At 40.1% G+C, this 17154-nt stretch overlaps 1 long non-coding RNA gene across 8 annotated transcripts in view; it reads right to left on the bottom strand.

Moving 5' to 3' along the window:
• LOC132014254 (uncharacterized) overlaps positions 1–17154 on the bottom strand; it is a 268817-nt gene that overhangs the window by 111397 nt on the left and 140266 nt on the right. The window lies entirely within an intron of this gene.

Below are 17154 nucleotides of genomic sequence, written 5' to 3'. Positions count from 1 at the left end.
AGGAAAGAAAAGTGAAGTTTATTAATTTATCTAATAATATGCTGTGTAGAATGTTAACATATTTGTGAGATTTTTTATTGTTGTTGAATTTTACTGAACATTTTCCAGAATGAGAATTAATTGGATTGGGTGGCACTCTTGGGAGTCATATTTGTATAGCTTTAGATAAAAGCTACAGAATCCAATAAAATTGGTCTTCATTGAAAATGTGATGAATCTAATCCAATGACTCCAGTCCCTGGTTTCCAGAATTATTCTCGTATTTTGACATCACATAGATATCCCATTGTGAGCCACCTCTAGAGCCAGACAGCAAAGCTTCTCAAGTGAGATGCCCAGAACTTAACCAGGCACACATCCCAGGATCTTAGCTTCATTTCATAGATAAAATGGGACAGACTTGGGACTTAACATTCATTAAGAGAGGAAACAGAAATATTTTCCTTCAATGTTGACTTTGGGAATGTGTGGAGCAGCTCAAATATTTCAGAGGTACCAGCTCTTGATAACATTCTGGCAGACATCCGGTGTGAGTAGACACCCTTGCTTGGCAAGATTACTCTCTTTTCTCCAGGGAGTCTACATACACTATGTGGTTTCAATCAAAACTCCATTGAGATTCTTCAAATGGACATTTACTAAGCTGTTCTAAAGTTAACCAAAAGAGTACCTGTCTAAGAACAGTCAGGAAATTTTAAAACAAAAACAAAACAAAACAATGAATCAAATCAAAATATAAAGTTATAGTCATTAAAACACTATGGTGACACTGTCAGGAATAGACAAATAAATTGGAATAGAATATGAAAGTCTGGAAATGAACATCTATAAGAATTTATATGTGATAAAGGTGACACTTCAATTTGGAGGTAAAATCATGTGTTACTTAAAATATAGTTGGAAAAATTAGATTCTATTTGGAAAAAAATAAGCTAAATATTTCATTATATACACAAGAAAATGACTTAACAATACAAAAGAAAGCTCTGAAAAGTATTAGAAAGAAACATCTAATAAGACAATAAATTGTGACTTGAATTGTAAACATATAGCACTAGAAAATACTACAGGATATATAAATATCATATATATATATATATATATATATATATATATATATATATATATATATCTTTCCTCTATATACATAGGAAAGTCTTTCTAAGCAACACACAAAACTCAAAGGACATAAATACAAATATTGGTAGACTTTACTCCCTAAGCCTTTCAAGTTAGATACTTTGAAAGACATCATAAGGTTCTTTAGAAAACAAGGAACAGTGGGAAAAATATTTTCAAAAAAAAAGGTCAATACTCATAATGTTAAAAGCTCTTACAAAGCTCTAAGAATAATGTAACAAGACCACTAGGGAAATACACAAAACATTTGAACAGGTAGTTCAAAAAAAGAAGAGGGAAAATCACCAAAAAAAAAAAAAAAACATTAAAAGATAATCTGTGGTAACTGAGTAACTAAAAATAATTTTTTTTAAAGATTTACTTATTTAGAGAGAAAGAGAGAGTACAAGCAGGAGAAGCAGAAGGAGAGGGAGAGACAATTTCATGCAGAGTCCATGCTGAGCGCAAAGCCCAACAGATCATGACCTGAGTTGAAACCAAGAGTTGGATACTTAACAGACTGCATCACCCAGGCAAACCCTAGAAACAATTAAAACAACACCAAGATGCCATTTTTCACCAATCAGATTTACAAAAATTAAAGATGATAGCTGGTGTTGGCAAAAGAGCAAGGGCAAGAAAGGGAGACTTTCAAGCACCCAATGTAGGAGGACAACTACCTTCTTGTGGTATGATTTTGTAATGCCCATCAAATTCAAATGCATTTATAGTTTTTCAGTTTCTCTCCCACACAACTACTCACTGATGCTTAGATATTTGTGCCAGGGTGTTACTCCAGCATTCTTTCCATTGTTACCTGCATAGCACATGCCAACTCCATAAAAACATGAAATGATTGAGGAGATGATTGGAAAGCTCATGAGGAAGAAACCTGGCTTGAGTAGACTCTCTACAACTCAGTTCACTAAAAGGGCTGGAGGAGATGCAACATGACAGGGAATGGTATTTTTTCCGATAATCCCTCCCTTTCAAAAAAGACCCAAACCCTGGGTACAAAATATTCAGTTAGGCTTGTGCCCCAATTTGCATTTCTTTTTTGTCTAAAACCAAGGCAATACTTTATTTTTCTTATCTTGACCATCGTAATTTTATTTTTTATTATTTTCAATATTTTATTTAAATTCAAGTTAGTTCACATATAACACAATATTAGTTTTAGGGATAGAATTTACTGAGTCATTCGTTGCATACAACTCCCAGTGCTCAATGCTTTAGAAAAATTAAATGAATAAGAGGTTTTATGTCAGTGCCTTCTAGGACTGATGTCAGAAGTCAAATGCAAGCTGGCTATCTTTACTGTGAACACTCATGGCAGTATACAAAGTTACATATTTGCTAAAGCTTAGGGATAAAACTATCATTAAAGAAACATTGTTCCTTTGGCCATGGTCTGACAGCCTCACCAAAAGAGGACTAGAATATTCCTTACCCTGCTGTTTGTTAAAGGTTCATGCAGTTCCAACTTCTACAGCCATGTTTTTCTACCTAATTATACAGTGCAACCAGTGTTTGAAAGGCTCGTTCTGTTTTATTATAGTTGCCCACAGACAAAACAGAAGTATTTGTTTAAACTTACCTATTGAACACAAAAATCACTATTGCTTGATACCAATGTTGGATTTGAACATTAAAATGATGACACTGGTGGCCATCTGGCTAAGCAGAGATTTTAGGCCCAGAGACCATCACCACATCACCTCTTCCAAAAAAAGAAGGACTCAGTTTCTTGAACCACTGGGAAGATAACATTCTAGTTGTTCTAACCACACACCTGCTCCCAACCACTATTAACAGTCCTTTCCTGTAAAACCAAAAGGCCACTACTTCCCAGGATGGTACAGGATTCTCTTTTTAATGATTGGCCCTCCACAGACCCTATTGGATCCCTACCATGGTACGTATGCTCTTAGAGTTACTTGCAAAGTGGGACTCCACCTATTTATGCTAGAAAGTACTGGGTAGTCAGGAACGTGATGGTTGAGTTTAGCATGTGGTGTTGGACTACTGAAGGTAATCCCAGCTCTGCCACTTAATTTGTGTGTCATTGAGCATATTACTGAACTTCCCTTAGCCTCAGTTTCCTTATCTGTAAAATGGGAATAATAAAAGTACTTGCAGGTTTGCTGACAAGATCATTAAAAAAATTATTAAAAAATGTAAGTTGTCATTTTTGGCATTCTTATTATCTACCTGCACACCCCTGCTTTGGTCAGACTTACACAGCAAAACAGGTCACGCTGACTCCCACAAGGCCAAGGCACTGCCTGGAGGTTTCCCAGGCTGAGGGCAAACATACCATGTCGAGGACACTCGGCCAACAAGAAGGTCAACATGGTAAGTTCCACCCTGAGTCCCAGCCTTGCCTTTCCCTCCATCTTCCATTTCACCTTCTCAGGATCCAGATGGAAAGAAAATAAGTGCCAAGGCTCCATGTCACCGTGTTACCTTCCTTCTAAAACCAGGCCCTCAGCAGATCTAATTGTGCACACATGTGTCCTTTGCTAGATTGTGAACCTGAAGGAGGAGGAATCATTTCCTTTCTCTTTGTATTTCTCCTGGCGATTTGCCTTGTACTGTGTCTAGAGGAGAAAGAGACCAAGGGAGGGAGATTTGTAAGTAAAACAACTGGACCAGCCTAAGGTAAAGGGGGATTGGCTTTGTTTCCCAACCCCTTCGTTCCCAACTGTGAAAGATGTTCTTTGGGGCATCTGGGTGGTTCAGTGGGTTAATGCCTCTGCCTTCAGCTCAGGTCATGATCCCAGGGTCCTGGGATGGAGCCCCTCATCGGGCTCTCTGTCCTCTTCTCTCTTTCTCTGCCTGCCTCTCTGCCTACTCGTGATCTGTCTGTCAAATAAATAAAATCTTAAAAAAAAAAAAAAAAGATATTCTTCCCCTTGGTTCCTCAATGCCTTTCAGCATGCCTTAGCTCATCTCCACCATGCTTTGGACACTTTCCCCTATCTTTCTATCAGAACTCTCTCTCTCTCTGCCAAATGGCAATCAAGTATGAATGCATTAATAGTCTAAAACAAGGTACTAAAAAGTAGATATAATAGAAAACTAAAATCCTGGGTGCCTGGGTGACCCAGTCGTTAAGCGTCTGCCTTCAGCTCAGGTCATGATCACAGGGTCCTGGGATGGAGCTCTGCATTGGGTCCCTTCTCCTACTCATTCTCTCAATCTCTCTCTCTCTCTCAAATAATAAATAAATAAAATCTTAAAAAACAAAACAAAACAAAAAAAAAAACCCCAAACAAACAAAAAAGAAAACTAAAATCCTTAATTCAGGGCAAGCTCTTCTCCACAAAGAATCTAATATGGGTCACTATAATGGTGCACCATCAAGTTCTGTATCAGGCGAGTGAGAGGAAGATACCCATGTCATTTTCCTCTTTCATTTCTTTCTCTAATGCCTTCTTGGACTGGCTCTGAGAGAAATGTACCTGGAGGATCCGAATAAGTCTGCCCCCCACCCCCCAGACCGCTGCTATACAATTCCATCATCTCTCCAGAGCCAGCTTTGAGAGAATCAAAGTTCATATAGAAGGGACTGTGAACGTAGTCAGCACTGTGTTCAGAACTCTGTCAGAGAACCCACAGAGAGCGGAAGAACCATGGAGCTGGAGGCCAGCAGCACATTGTTCTGAATACAATCAAGTGCTTGACTTCCTTGCCTGACCGCATGCAAGCCCTACAGACAGCCAATGAGTAAACACGACCAAAGGCGGGTACTTTCCCTCCCAGTTGAAACCTCCAGCTAAATGAATCATAGCAGTTCTATGAGAAAGTGAGGGGAAAACCCACCAATTACTAGCCAAGAAACTTTAACTGAGGAAGTAGCTGGAGGAAAGAAAGCCTAGCAAATCATTGCTTTTCAGATGGCACTCCCTTTGTGTTTCAGATGGCCCAACTTCCTTGGGTTGGAATATGGCTTTCTCTGCAGTGCCTGACTCTGTTCAGTTGGAGTGTAAACTGCCTGAGGACAAAATCTCACAGGCCATGGTGATCACAGTGGGTTTGGTGAGCCAGAGAGCCTAGGTTTGAGTGTCTGTCTGCCATTTATACCTTAATCAATTTGACTAGTTATTCCATTTCTCTGGGCTTCATTTTCACTTTTGTAAAAGGAGGACAACATGACAATCGACCTCAAGAAATTATTGTTGGTATTCCCTGGGTTCAACTGCCATGCCCTCGCCGGGGCAGAATCATTGACGATTGATAATTACCAGTTCTTACTGCTGACCATTGCTGTCCTCCAAGTGCAGTGCCCAATGCACTGAAAATTTTCAAGACAGACGTGATTCAACAGATAAATCCCCAATGTTGCCCCGTGGAATTGCTACTTTGGTGAATAAATTAAATTGTCCAGAACAACTGTATCATCATATTCTCTCACGTCTGCTTACCTTATCAAATAATTCTTTTTATTTAGTAGCAGTATATGAAATTTAGTAGCAGTATATTCTTATTTATTTAGTAGCAGCTTGTGAAATTTTGTAGCATCTCTTAGATATAATGGGAATATATATATGTATATGTATGTATATGCATATATATTTTTTTTTCAAGAGAGTGATTTCTTTATTCAACAACAAACAATTCTGAACCAGATAGCTTCCCAGACACTGTGAAAACGCTAAGAAAATGACACAAAGATAAAATGCCTAAATTGCTGTAACTGTTGATAACTGCTCAGATCTATTATCCACCCGTAACAATCATTGTATTCGGCTCTTTGCATATATTAGCTCATTGTGTGCTGACAAAAATTGGCAGGGTGATTATTATGTCCATTTTAGAGAAGAAAACTTAAGACTCCAACAGACTCAACTTTGCTTAACATCTTACAGCTAAAATTTTCCAGGTTTTACAGCTAAAACCTCCTCTGTGTTTCTAAAGCCCATTCATTTTCTACTATCCCTCTTTTACGATCTCACTGCGATGTCAGGCAGAATGAAATAAGCACTCTGTTGGAGGCATGAGTAAATCACTCTGGAACTCTGGAGCTCTGGGGGGCGGGTGGGACAATGAACTTGAATGGTGGAGGATAAGGGCACTTAAAAAGAACTATATAAGGTAAGCGGAATAACAGAGGATGGAGAAGAGGAAGAAGGGGCACCAGGAAATGAAAACATATCAGCCAAAGCCCAGCAGTATCCATTTGTAGGGGGGGTGGGGGGTGGGGGGAGTAGCCTGTGTGTCAGGATACAGAAAATTAGCTGCAAGTCAAGGTGCATTGCATGTAGGTGGGGATAGAATTTCCGAGTGTTGCAAAAGATTGTTCTTAAAGGACAATCTCCCTGCATAGTCACACACCTTGTTGCATAGGTGATGGAAAGAAACTCAAGCCCTACCTTAGATTTGGAGAACCACTACAACTTCTGTTTGAGCAAGTCTGACCTAATGATGTTTGTACATAATGCATGCACACACCACGCCCACGCCCACACCCACGATGAACAGCCAATGCCTAAATAATCCTACCTTGATCATTCATTCTATTCATTTCCTGCCATAAGGTGAAATATCCAGAGATTCTTCTCAGTTCCACAAATAATCAATGAGCCAATACACATGATGAAATCAATTTGTTGCAAGAACTAGGAGAAAGAGAGAGAGTGCTTGCCTTCCAAGTGGCTCAAAAGCAGGTGTTTTAAGAGGAATATGGGTGTTGGAGAACAACAGGCCTCATAGACAGAATGGGGGGCGGGGGGGAGGAAACCTGTGGCCCTTTAAGCTGGTCAATTTCCCCCAACTTTCTAGACAAAAGTTTAGGGAGACCTGGACGTGCACCAGAACCCAACCCCGCTGTTGCTCTGGACTGTTCCACTACTTCGTCATTTAGCTGTTCTGAAAGCAGCAGCGGCTTCCTCTAGAATACATTCCCTTTGCCTCTACAGGGAAGGCTTTTTTTGGCCACAGTGAAAGGAAAGTGGGAAGATAAAACAAACTTTAATTCATCTGTTCTTACTCATAGGGCTTCCCATCAAGGATGGGTTTTATCCTTATTTAGAATCAATACTAAGTAAAGAAAGTATAAATATACCAATTGAAAACCTCTTTCTGTGGATGCCTTAGCAGCCACAGTTAAATTGCCTGAGGGTTAGAGACACCATGCATTTTCCCTAGCCCTTACTCTGTAACCATTGAGTGTTAAACTCAATCATCTCCTGGGATCCTTGATATAACAGCATCTAGGATCTGTTCATAGGGCTTTCTAAAAATTTGGTTTTTGGCCTTTTTAAAAAAAAAAATAGCTCTCAGGCAAAGTGGGGAGTTTGGGGGTAGGGAAGGAAAAAATGAAACAAGGTGGGTTCAGGGGAGGGGAGACAAACTATAAGAAACTCTTAATCTCACAAAACAAAATGAGGGTTACTGGGGGAAGGGGTAGGGAGAGGGGGGTGGGTTATGGACACTGGGGAGGGTATGCGCTATGGTGAGTGCTGGGAAGTGTGTAAGCCTGACGATTCACAGACCTATACCCCGAAGGCTAATAATACATTATATGTTAATAATAATTTAAAAAGATGTATAAGCGAGAAAATGAAAAAAAAATTAAAATAAAATAAAATTAAAATTAAAATAAATAAAAATTAGCTCTTGGACAGACTTAGATACATTCCTAGTAGGCCAATGAAGTTTTTGAACCCAAATTGCTTATGTTGAATATTTTTCCGCAAGAGATAAAATCAACTATATTTCAGTTGCGTGTTACTATGTCTGACAAGAGTTAAGAAGATCTGGGTAAAAGTGAAGCATTTCCCTTGGGCATTTCCCAAGGATCAGCCTTGTGTCAAGGGAATCAAACCCCAAGGTGAACCTAGGGTCCACAGGAAGCAGCATAGACCGAATTGGATGACCTTAATCATCCCCCACTGCCCCTCACACTAACCAGCACTATAATCCAAGGGAAAGCCAAGTTCCAAAGAACATTTAGATTCTTCATCTGTAAACTAGGAGACCTGAACACATGTGTACTCTACAGGACCTTTCTAGCACTAATCTATTTCATTTCCTTGCGTTGCCCTGGGCAAACACAAAATAAGCCACAAGGTAAGGGCTCAGAGCTGAGTACTTGAGAAAATAAAAGGAAAATGCTTTCTGGGAATGCATCTAAAGGGTTTATGGCTCAGTCTCTTCCCTGGTTAAGGGAACCTGAAATCTCTGCAACACTGAATCTCAAGTAGACCCACTTTGTTGAGGAGAGTAGAGGTAGATTTATTTTCATAGAAGGTGAAATCAAAACAGCCCTGAGCAGTGAGCCTAGGTCTTAGGCTACTCTCTGTTTAATTTTCCACTACATTATGCAGCCTAGATTTTCTCCTTCAGACCTAAAAAAAAGGAGAACATGAAATGACAGGCATATGATTTGGGAAAGGTTAAACCACCATTTCTAACCTTTCTAAAGAGTAGCTCCAGAAGACATTGCATATAAAAATGTTCTCAAGGTGCAAAACGTGGGGTACCAGAAAATTTCTCTCTCTCGGAGCTTCAAAATTAGCATTAAAAAATTTGGAAAGATCCTACTGTAGAGAAACCTGTATATTTTTTTCTTTAACTAGCATTTCCTAACTTATTGGCCACTTGAGACACACTTTACACAAACCACCAATTATCACTATATCTGATTTGTCAATACATAGAAATGATCACTTATATAGATGTGAGGCAAGGTCATTTTACCTACACTGTCAAGTGACCATCTCTCTCATCTTACCATGCATCCATTTGTACTCCTATTGCTAATTACCTTTATTTAGCCCAGACTTGGTTTTTAATACAGTATTTGACAGCTTGGTCTCAGTTGTTCTTTTTTGTGGCCTCTGACATCACAGCTCTGAATCCACACAATTACCTGGCTAATGCTTGCAGGTCATGGATACTCAAATACTTGTGATGATTCTGTAACTAATCTCTACTACATTTTGAAGTCATTTTAATCATTCAAATGTGAATTTCTACGTTAATCACATGTACATGGCACAACTGACGTCTATAGCCCATTGGTTTTGTGGGATGCTATACAACGATGCACACCCAAAACCTTCATGTGTCAGTGAGAAGTGTGTAGCCAATCTAATCTTTGCTTAAATATAAACTCAGAGTGAAAAGAAGCCACAAGAATCCTCCCTCAAAGCCAGTACACACAAATCAGGGTCAGCAGTTAAAGGTACATGGTCATCTGCTCAGTGACCTATCCTTCCCTTCGGGAGCTGGGTGAGTTCCAGATAAGCCCTGGTGGGAAGGATGGATGGTGAGGAGGAATGAGTCCAGACCAGAGTGACCAGAGGGGCCATGTGGCCTGGAGTGGCTCCAGGCAGCCCCGCCCAGCTCCAGCTGGAGCCCCAAAGGCTAAGGTCACAGCCAGTAACAAGTAGCCAATACAAATGGGCACAGATAACCAGACTTAGCCATATGCACATGTTGATCAGCATGAACAAAAACAAATTATTTAAAATGAAATACGTTGAGTGAACGAATGTATTGGTGGACAAAGTGGCATCCTTGTGCACAGTTAAAGGAACGTAAAATGGTGGCTGTAGCCACCATGGAAAACAGTATGGTGGTTCCTCAAAAAATTACAAATAGAGCTACTACATGATCCCTCAATATCACTTCTGGGTATGTATGCCAAAGACCCGCAATCAGGATCTCAAACAGGTATTAGCACAGCTATATTCACTGCTGCATATTTACAAAAACCAGGATGGGGAAATGATCTAAAGGTCCCTTGAAAGATGAATGGATAAGGAAAATACAGTTTTTACACACAATGGACTATCATTCATTCTTCAAAAATGAAATTCTGTAGTATGTGACAGCATGGATGAACCTTGAAGACACTACGTGAAGCAAAATAGTTAGTCACAAAAAGATAACTACTGAAAGGTTCCATTGATGGGAAATACTAAAAGAGTCAAATTCAAAGAATGTAAGTATGGTCTGGTGGTTACCAAGGATTGGAAGGGGGGAAAGAAACAGGGATTTCCTTATCAGGAGGGTATGAAGTTTTAGTTAAGTGAAATGAGTAAGTTCTAGATATGTGCAGTACAACATTACTACAACAACCTATAGTCAATGGTACTATACTCTATACTTACAGTTTTGTTAGGAGGGTAGATCTCATGTTGAGTGTTCTTACCATGATAAAGTTAAAAGTTAAAATAAAAGGTAACAAATAACATGGAGGACATAGGGGGATGGAGAGGAGAAGGGAGTTGAGGGAAATTGGAAGGGGAGGTGAACCATGAGAGACTATGGACTCTGAAAAACAATCTGAGGGGTTTGAAGCAGCGGGGGGTGGGAGGTTGGGGGAGCCAGATGGTGGGTATTAGGGAGGGCACGGATTGAATGGAGCACTGGGTGTGGTGCATAAACAATTAATTCTGTTATGCTGAAAAGAATTTTAAAAAAATAATAAAAATAAAAGTTGAAAGAGAGGTCCTTGGGATGTTGTACGCAGTCAACACATCACATTATTATTCTCACAGTCAGTGGGCTCCAACTAAGAGGGTTTAGCTTAGTGAATAAGGAGGGGTTACACTGGAATCAGATATACTGTGTTCATCCTTCTGAATCCTCAATTTTTATCATCTGTTGGATGAAAATTAAATAGAATGACACAGAGCATTTGGCACAAAGACTGTGCCTAGCATACAGTAAGTATATTTTAAACATTTTTAAAAATGTGTGAAGACCTTATCCTTTTGTCATTATTAGTTGGTCTTTGCTTGAAGCTTACAACTTCCAGATACTTCAACACATTTCCCTTGACCTACTCACTTTTCCCTCTTCTTTCCTGCCTTGTCTGCCTTCTCATTCGTATCCTATTTCTTCTCTCTGATCTCTCCTATACCAGGTAAACCATTGTCTTTCAAATGCCTACTCCCATATGTGTAATGTGTGTGTGTGTTTGACAGAGAGAGAGAGAATGTTCCTTCTAGAGAAGGGAGTGGGCAGAAGGAGAGTGTTCTCATCGTAGATATTGCTGGTTAGAAGTGAGCCACAGCATGAAGACGGGTGATAGTAGCTGCCACACCTCTCAGGATCTGAGGAGCAATGGAGTAAATATCATTTTTCTTTGTCTACCACAGAACTGCCATAATCTAGCCCGCCCTCCCTCCTCCTGAGCCCATGGACAGTACACTGAGAGGACTCAGTTCTTGGCTCATTTGTCTTTGATTGTGTTAAGGGCACATGTGAACCCATGATACTGAGGGATCCCTCAGGCTACTGTCCAAGACACCTTGGCTCCTTTTTCCTAACCAGAATTTATTGACAACAAAAATCACCCAGAAATCAAAAGTCATTCAGCTACTAATTTGAAAAAACCAAATACAACACTTGAGACTTTTTAAATAGCTCCAGAATGATATATAGGCAAGCAAACATCTCTCTAATAGACACGAGCAATGTTAAGTAGTCTTTTAAAATTAAATATAAAATATATACAGAATAATACAGAAATTATAAGTATCCAATTTGATACTTTCTCACAAAGGGGACATACCCGTACAGCCAGCACCCTGACCAAGAAACAGAACATTTCAAACAGCCCAGAGCACTCCATCACCCCACCTTTTGGTTGCCAGCCCTGTGAGGGTCACACTTTCCAGAGTTCTAACATCATAAACTGGTGTGTCTGTTTGTTGACTTTATTGAAACGAGGTGACTCAATCCCTAGTCTCTTGTGCCTGGTTTCTTCCGCCCAACATATGGCTGCAAGGTTCATCCATGGTATTGTATGCAGTACTAACCCATCACATTTTCACTGATACTGACAGCCCTCCCCAGCAGACTTCAATCAGCTTTCTGTCTCAAACCCAGCACACTTCTGAGAGCTCAGAACCCGGAGCTATGTATGGATTAAAGGCAAGACCAACAATTTGCTTAACTTGTAAACAGCTCCAGTTTTCCTTTCTCATACGGCTTCCCTTTGGCAATAGCCTGACACTGGCCATAAAAACGGGCTTTCAAATTAAGGTTCCCACTGGTCATCATCGACCTTGCCGGGCCAGTTCCCTTATTTTGCCCACTCTTCCCAAAGGTGTGAACATCAGAGAGTTTAAAGTGTAGTATTTTCCTTCCCTACTTCTACGGAAAAAAGCTACATGGGTAGAGGAGGTTGGCTCATTTTCAACCGCCGTCTAGCTGGGTCTTCACACTCAAGATTCACAATTTATTTGAAGTGTCTCAGCACCACACAATTATATGTAAGAAAAAAAAATTGTTCCCACACATACAAAAAGTTATTTGGGGTTGATTTGAGCCAACACTTTTTTTCTACCACCACAGTGAGTGAAGATAAATGAGATTCGACTATAATGAACTAAAATGAGGGCAAACAGTACATCAAAACAAGTGGATGCAGAGACACTGCGTGTGTGGTTAACTCAGGCATGGAAAGAGCCCTGGAGTATGGAAGACAGACGGATATGCTAAAAATGGACGAAACGAAGCACACCAAGCAATACGGTTGCTCCGCAATGTCATTCCTGCCCATCCCAAAGGGGCATAAATAGAAATATTCTGGAATTTAGCCCCACTGATATTTAAGCCCAATTTCCAGCAAGGTCAAGGCGAATAGGAAGGTATTTGTTTTACTAACTTAGGTTGCAGCGCCTTGGGCGGATCCCGCACCTTCTTTTGTATCTCACTCAGCGCCAAGAATACTGTTAGCCATCAACAAAACCATAATAGACTGAGAGTCTTCTCCAAAGGCCAATGAAAACATACACACTGAGCTAATAGAGACATTTACAGGCAGAGAAGTCCAGCTTCCTTTCTGAAAATGCCACCAAGGCAGCCTAGCTAATTAGGTCTTAGTAAGTGACACCGACTGACCAGAATGGCCCACCTGCCTGGAGCTTTGTATGAGCACCAAGCTTGTTTTCTATTTGTTTGGCTTTTGTTTTTGTTCTCCGAGCTATAAATGAAAAGGGCTATTTCTGAAATCTCAAGGGCTCTCTCTGAGACCTGGTCTGTGAGCTCACCGTCATTTCAGGAAAATGGGAATGCGATACTTAGGACTGCAAAGAATAAATGTATTCATCTCAGGCTGTTTGTTCTTTCCTCTCCCACTTCTGTTATCTTCTCTTAGAAGAAACAGAGGAAAATGATTATGTCCAAGGGCACCCTGAAATGCAGTGACAATTCCAGGAATGAAACTCAGAGCGATGTTTCCCGCAACCTTGTCTCTGGCCCAGCCTGGGGGTAAGCATGATCTTCCCAGCATTTCTCCATACAAATGTCCTTGGGAAGGTCTCACTCAACCCTGTCTTTGTATCTGAAAATAAGGTAAATTGATGGAGATAGGGATTAGGGACAGGAGACATTAGTCTCTCTATGCATAAGAATGGTGTTGACTTCAACCAAAGTACTTTAAACTGAGAAAGACCACATGGGCTGAATATCAATCCCTGGAAACTTCAATGAGTATTAATGGAGCTTCTATGACAAGTACTCCGAGCACAAGTGTGTCTGTCTCCCTCATATTTTTGTCCTCCAAAATACTAGCTGAAAATGATACCATGGCAAAGCAAGGTTTTTATCCACCCCCCAAAATAATTAATTAAGTAATTAATTAATTTTTGAAGGCACCAAAACATATCAGGCAAAGCGTACTAGAAAACTATAATGCACGACAATAGAGCAGAGGGAACGGACCACGGACACAGAGACATCTGACTGCCAATCCCATTCATTTGTTATTAGCTCTGCAGTGTCCTAAACCTCTCTCAGCTTAATTTCCTCATCTGTAGAGCTGGGACCAACAGAGTTACTCAGAGCTCTTTCAATTGAAAGAATCAAAAATTCAACCCAAGCATTCGTAAGCAAAAAAAGAAAATACATGTAAAAATAAAATAAATGTATTGACTATGGAATTGAAAAATCTAGGAGTCTTTAGCTTCTGGCACACCTGGATTCAGGTATTCCATACTGTCAGGAAGTGATCTCTCCCATCTGCCTTCTTTCTTCTGAAATGGTTTAATTTTCAGGTATACTTTCTCATCACGATGGCCCTGAGAACTTAAGATAATATTCTCACAGCCCAAGGCCAAGGCAATGAAGACTTCTCTGGTACTGAGCCTCATTTACTCTCATTCAGGTATCGGTGTACACTGTCGTTAACACTGGCAGAAATCCCAAGATAATATTAGAGTGCTACTACCTGGATAAAGGTAACTGGCTTCTGGAGAGGCCAAAACAATGTTCCCTTCAATGTATTTCATTTCATTATCCCAGGACCACTAATTTCTGTTAAGATAATAGTACCTTAATTTTTACTACTGGGCAAGTCTTCAACATGCAGGAAATATTGGCTGGTATTAACACCACTTAGAAAACATAATACAGTTAGTACTGGCATCTCCATGATCTACAGAATATTCTGCCAAAGCTAGGGTAACCTGTAAGGTGAGATTTCACCTAGACTAAAAGGGACAGAGGATTTAGCCAAGCAGAGAAAAACAGGGCATTCTAAGGGAAGTAATAGAGCAAGTTAATGACGATTTTCATAGAAGAAAGTATTGTGGGTAAGATGCACGTTCTAGCAAGGGGACAATGGCATATCATGAAGTCGATTTGTAAATATTAAAAGGAAGAGTTTGCATACTTACAGCAAAAATAACATCTATAAAATTAAGTTTTTTAAATGTCATTAGCAAGGAAAGATTTTTTTCAGTGGACTCATTCAGTATACTTGTTGACAAGATACTCCTTAAGCTGGTCTGCTTTCGATGAGGTGGCCTGCCTATAAACACAAATTAGACAAATGAAGTTCAGACCTCTTCATTAGAGGACACAATTAGCTCCTTCCAGTAAAGATGAAGATTTATTGGTTTAAACATGTTAATAAAACCTGGCTGTGACTGAGAAACAAAAAGTAGTTTAGAATGAGAAAACTGCATTAATATACATGATGTGGGTTCTAACCGGGGCCAAAATGAAAACTATTTCCTGGATTTCAGATAGAGGTCTGTCCAACAACAATCTTATTTTGAGCATTTTAAAGGTAGACTTCAAATAAATAGTGAAAAGCAAGACAGACACATTTAACCAAATGTGAAAAAAGAGGTTGTTGTTGTTTTTTTAAAAAACACATCGGGAGTGCCAACCATAAATAATTTTTGCAAGCGATACTAAGCCAGACTACCATCTTTCCGGTAATGCACCTATATCAGGCACCAAGAGTATTTATTTCTGGCTATGATGAATTCAGATGAGTTATCCCATTCTCCAAAAGATGTCTACAGAAGATGCTCCTGGCTGCCAAAAGCAGTATTCTCTCAAAATAGAAATCCCTCCTCAGTTTGACTTAGCGAGCCTGTTATGATCATCTCAGGGAATTTACCAGTCTGGGAGATTCATTTCATGGAACTGAAGTGTTGCCAAGGTTTGAAGATACTCCATGTTTCGGGAAATGAGCATGTGATATATTTCACATGTTATCTTCATAGAAGAAGCATGATTCTTTCTATAGGGTGCTGTGAGTCGGTGATTAAAAGCTGGTGTGTGTCCACAATGAAGAAGTAAAAACAAAGCATTAAAATAAGTGAACATGATAAATGAATATGTTGAGAAAAGGAAGACATTTTAAGGCCATAACAGGAAAACACTAGGTCCCAGAACAAAAACTAAGTGACTCATCCAATTCTCATTAGTATAAAGTTGCTCCTAAATATGAACACATGGTGGGATGTCTACACCAAGTGATCTTTGGATGGTCACGACACCAAGCATCTCTATGGCTTTGGGTCCTGAAACTTTGTGTTTGTGGTCAAAAGGGACCCTTCCTCAACTCCTCCCCGAGTCAAGAACTCTGAAGCCAGAACAGAATTAATGATGTGGCTAAACAGAGAATTGTGATGACAAGATGTGATGACAAGGTGACAAGAAGAGGGTACAGAGCTGTCTGGATGTCTGATTAGCTGTAGAAGACCAAATCGGCCTTGCGGTGAGGCTCACTGGAGACACTAAGCTCATCTTCAGAAGACAGGTAAGGCTTCTGTGGATAGGGAAAATGTAAGGCATGGCCTGAAGTTAGATAAAATCTTTTTCAAAAAGGGAGGCGACACCTGGATGACTTCAGCTCAGGTCATGGTCTCAGGATCCTGGCATCAAGTCCCATGTCTGGCTCCGTGTTCAGCAGGGAGTCTGCTTGTCCCTCTGCCCTGCCCTCCATAGGCACTCACTCTCTCTCTCCACACACACTCTCTCTCTCTTTCTCTCAAATAAATAAATAAATAAATAAATAGAATCTTTAAAACAGAAAGAAAAGAAAGGTTATACTCCTTACTATGGCTCCCAGAGCCCTACAGGATCTGGTCTTCCAGCTTCCTCTCTGCTTTCATCTCCTGCCACTTTCCCACTTGCTCCCTTTGCCAGAGACTCACTGGCCTGGCTACAGCAAGCCTGCTTTACTCCCAGGGCTTTTGTATTTGCTATACTCTCTGCCTGAAACATTCTTGCTCCACATAGCTACATAATATGATCCTACACTTCCTTCAAAAATGTTGAAATGTCCAGGCCTTCCAGAAAGGGCTTTTCTCTACCAACCCCATGCAACAGAAGCCTCTTCCTTCTAGCTTGGGCACTCTCTTCTCCCTTACCTGGCTTAATTTTTTTTTCATAGTCATGGAAAAGTACCATTTATCATAGTTCATATTTATGTGTGTTTCCTGTCCAGCCCTATAAGAGGATTCATTCTATGAAAGCAGTGGATTTAGTCAGACTATTCTTTGACCCTTAGAATTATACTCAATTCAAGTAAAACACCTGCATCAGCAAGGAGCCAACTAGGCATCAAAAATTATAGCAGTTTGATGAGAAGGAATTGAATATGAAGAAGTACTACCTACTATAGAGTTAACCAGGTACCTGAATACAAAGAGAACTCTCTAGTATCTCAGAAATAGCAACTGTAGGGAGCAGCTACCACCTCTCAGGCTGGGGGAGCAAAGGAGATGTTGGAGATGATAAACCCTAGAGACCTAGAGAGGGTCCTTGCAGAGC

Source organism: Mustela nigripes, chromosome 3 (assembly GCF_022355385.1).
Source record: "Mustela nigripes isolate SB6536 chromosome 3, MUSNIG.SB6536, whole genome shotgun sequence".
NCBI lineage: Eukaryota > Metazoa > Chordata > Mammalia > Carnivora > Mustelidae > Mustela > Mustela nigripes.
This window is presented reverse-complemented; position numbering and strand designations above follow the sequence as displayed.